The sequence below is a fragment of the Amblyomma americanum genome, chromosome 6 (assembly GCF_052857255.1).
Source record: "Amblyomma americanum isolate KBUSLIRL-KWMA chromosome 6, ASM5285725v1, whole genome shotgun sequence".
NCBI classification, from domain to species: Eukaryota; Metazoa; Arthropoda; class Arachnida; order Ixodida; family Ixodidae; genus Amblyomma; species Amblyomma americanum.
The window spans coordinates 146,568,551-146,571,768 of NC_135502.1; the positions used below are offsets into that span (position 1 = coordinate 146,568,551).

At 44.8% G+C, this 3,218-nt stretch overlaps 1 long non-coding RNA gene across 1 annotated transcript; it reads right to left on the reverse strand.

The window, feature by feature from the left end:
* Window positions 1-788: 788 nt before the first annotated feature.
* On the reverse strand, window positions 789-2,090 carry LOC144095021 (uncharacterized). Its single transcript, XR_013306667.1, has 3 exons — window positions 1,869-2,090; window positions 1,298-1,515; window positions 789-1,024 (listed from the first exon to the last, which is right to left on the reverse strand). It is a non-coding gene; the product is annotated as an uncharacterized LOC144095021 (long non-coding RNA).
* Window positions 2,091-3,218: the final 1,128 nt, after the last annotated feature.

Below are 3,218 nucleotides of genomic sequence, written 5' to 3' on the forward strand. Positions count from 1 at the left end.
CTCTTCGTAGATTTTACTGGACTAAAAAAGCCATGTTACGTGTAAAAGACACACGAGTATCACAGACGATGATGCCAACATGTGTGCGTTTGAAGTTGTAAAGGGACCCACAAACGAGAGCCATTAACATTGTTGCATCATACCTTTAAAGACGGAGCTCAAGCGTCCGCCAAATTTTTTTTTGCCTGCATTCAACACTAGTTCAGAAGTGACTTTGGACGAATGCTGGCAAGCCTCATTTTTCCTCGGGTCTACTGAGGATAGAACATGTTACAACGCACACAATGGACACTGTACGGAAAAGCAGGAAAAGTAATGCAAAAAAAACGACTCAGGAACATGCAAACAACCTTAACAGACACAAAATCGAAGTGTTCAAAATTTATCCAGAATCCCCATATTATGATGCCCTTCATAACTACAGTCACTTCAGAACAACTTTGCCCCACATATTGCACTTGCCCACATATTGCAATGAAAGAAAACAAGCACTAGAAATTGCACCTTGTGCACCTGCCACAGCTGCAGGTAAACAGTTGAAAGGAATGGAAAATAAAAGAGTATAGGAGGCTTTCACACCTGGCAGAGCTTAAATTACATAACTGGAAGAAAATAAACAGTGTGAAGCATCCGGGCCTGCAGAGCTTACAAGAAATAAAAAATGATGCTATGGCGCATGGCAGAGATGATCTTGAATAAATACAAAAACAGAAACCTGAGAGAGAAGCAGACAATGTAAATAAACACATAAAACAGAAATTTTGACAAGCAAACTAAAAATAGTTCAATGAGTCTGCAGCTGGCAGAGAAGTAAATAATGTTCTTGAATAAATATAAACATATGAAGATGTTCTTTCATAAAAATAAAAACAAGCAAATAATGCACATAAATATGAACAATTCAATGTGGTGCAGGTGGCTCAAGCTGCTTTTGTAAGATTAGCGTCAGTAGGTTCACGTTCCGGATGAGCAGCTCTTGCTTACCATTTGACGCCTGCACAGCATCTGTCACCTCCCATATGGCCTGCATGTAAAAATACTTCCAATTACAAATTATTACTGACAACCAATTTTGAGATCTCGCTTAAGCTTTATGTAAAATTTCAGGTGCTGAGATATTTTGGACAAAGTATGGTTGTAGAAGACTCGTGTCAGTTTCATAAACTCAGCTGTCCCAACCACCTCCCACAAGAGGCGTCAAAATAGAAGTAGAAGTGCTCAAAAGAGAGCACTGATATTTATGCTTCAGGTGACGGCTTCGACTCTTCAAAGTGCAGTGTGCGCAGCGAGTACACACCTCCAGCATACTCTGCTGAAAAGCAGCGTCCTGGCGGTTCCGGGCGTCAGTGAGGGAATCCAAACGATGCGATTCATACAGCATCTGGCGCCGCACCTTATTGGCCCCATCGTCTCGCCGTCGCTTCCCAAGAAGGCCAGGCGTGGCACGCGTTGAGGGCTGCAGTGGGGGCTCTGGTGTGTGCCGCTGTGAGGGCTGCGGCGAGGGCACCGGTGTAGCTGTCGGGAAAGAAAATGTGCTCATCACGTGGAGAAATACGCAAAACATTTGGTACAATGTGTTAGAGGACTTGACATAAATATACAGGACAGCAATCTTGGGCAGCATTGTAGTAGCATATTTCATGTGCACATTTGCTAGACTGCTAGGAGATGTCACAGCCTCACTGCAAGAGAAATAAACATTCTGCACTGCGTGGCAAAGCCAGAGAGAGATAGTTTTGTGTTTACTGTAGAATCACTGCAGTATTTTGGCTATTGCTGCAAATGCTGCCAGAGAGTATAGTGCTATTACTTTCAAGCAGCTGCCAGAAAGGGTAGTATGGAGCTTGAATAATGGCAAGCCAACTCACGGTCTGTGGGGCTCCGTCTGTCTTGTCGACAACTTGCTGAGGCTCCCCGTTCATCTCCTCTGCTGTAACAGGGTAAAAGGTGCGGCTTACTGGTACTGGCAATTCATGAAACTAAAAGAGCACTAGCAAAAGAGAAGCAATCAATAATGCTCAACCACTTGTCTATGCATTCCTGCACCTCCTCCGAGACTAAAATACACCACAGATGGAATAAACAGTGCTAGCAAGGCGCTAGGCACAGACATCAAGTTTTTAAACGGCCGACCCCTTGTTGTGGAGAATCGACGCAAGCTGGATCCACAGCTCGCGCTTTTCAACAGCTGCGTATGAGTTTGTTAGGTCGGCAGAAGCCCGAGCCAAGAGCGGATGGCTCTCCATAAACTCTATTATGATAACCTCTTGCTCGCTTGGCATTCTTCGTGTTGGCGCCATTTCGAGACTATAATTCCCGCTTAGAGAATTGCAGCAGCGAACACAGCGGGGAAAACAAACAGGGAATAGTTTCTGCTCCGCTTTTCGAAAGCAGGGAATAACAGGAAAAAACCTTTGCTCTGAGTTCGGGATAATATGTTTTCACAGGAACATATGCGTGTGCTGCGCTGCAGCAACTTATAGCGCAGCCAAGAACGACCGAAAACGAGCAAGGTTGCTAGCGTGCGCCCAACCGCCTTGCTTGGTTCTTGCTCCTTCCCAACTGAATCATTTGTGCCAGACGTTTATGAAGCCAAAAAAGTTGATTTTATCCAACAAGCCGTGCTTCGTGGACGCCTTGTATTTGCTAAAGTGAAAGAAACAGAACCCAAATCATATGCTTGGCATGTGGCATCTTTAAACCAATAACACAGCCCATAGGCTTACCTCAAGTTGTCTTCGTCGATGTTCGGGCCCGATGTTTCGTGCAGGTTCCTTTCTGGAGGCCCGTGACCTTCACTGGCTTCGATAATTGTTATCCGCTCACTTTGGACAACCAAATAGAACCTTGATTTCAGACGACGCGTAAAAAAGCAGGAACTAGCCGTGGGATCAGCTGTTTTTTAGAAGGCCGCCATGTTCAGTGTTTACATCTGCCAGCGCGCCCTCATGGCAACAAAACTTACCCACGAAAGCAGTTATTTGCAATAGTGAATGTCCTTCTTGTTTTACTCTATGGCAGTGAGAGTGAAATACACTTTTATGAAAGAATAAAACATTGTTTCTTTTATTCACAGCGTGTTCTTATAAAAAAGTTAGCATACGGCCCCTTGCCGTGCAAATAGGCGTCTTGTCGTGCAAATAAACTCTTCCGGGGCGGCACCCTACTAGCCATTGGTTGATTCCGCGTTCCGTCACGCGTTGACGTCTCGCCTTGTC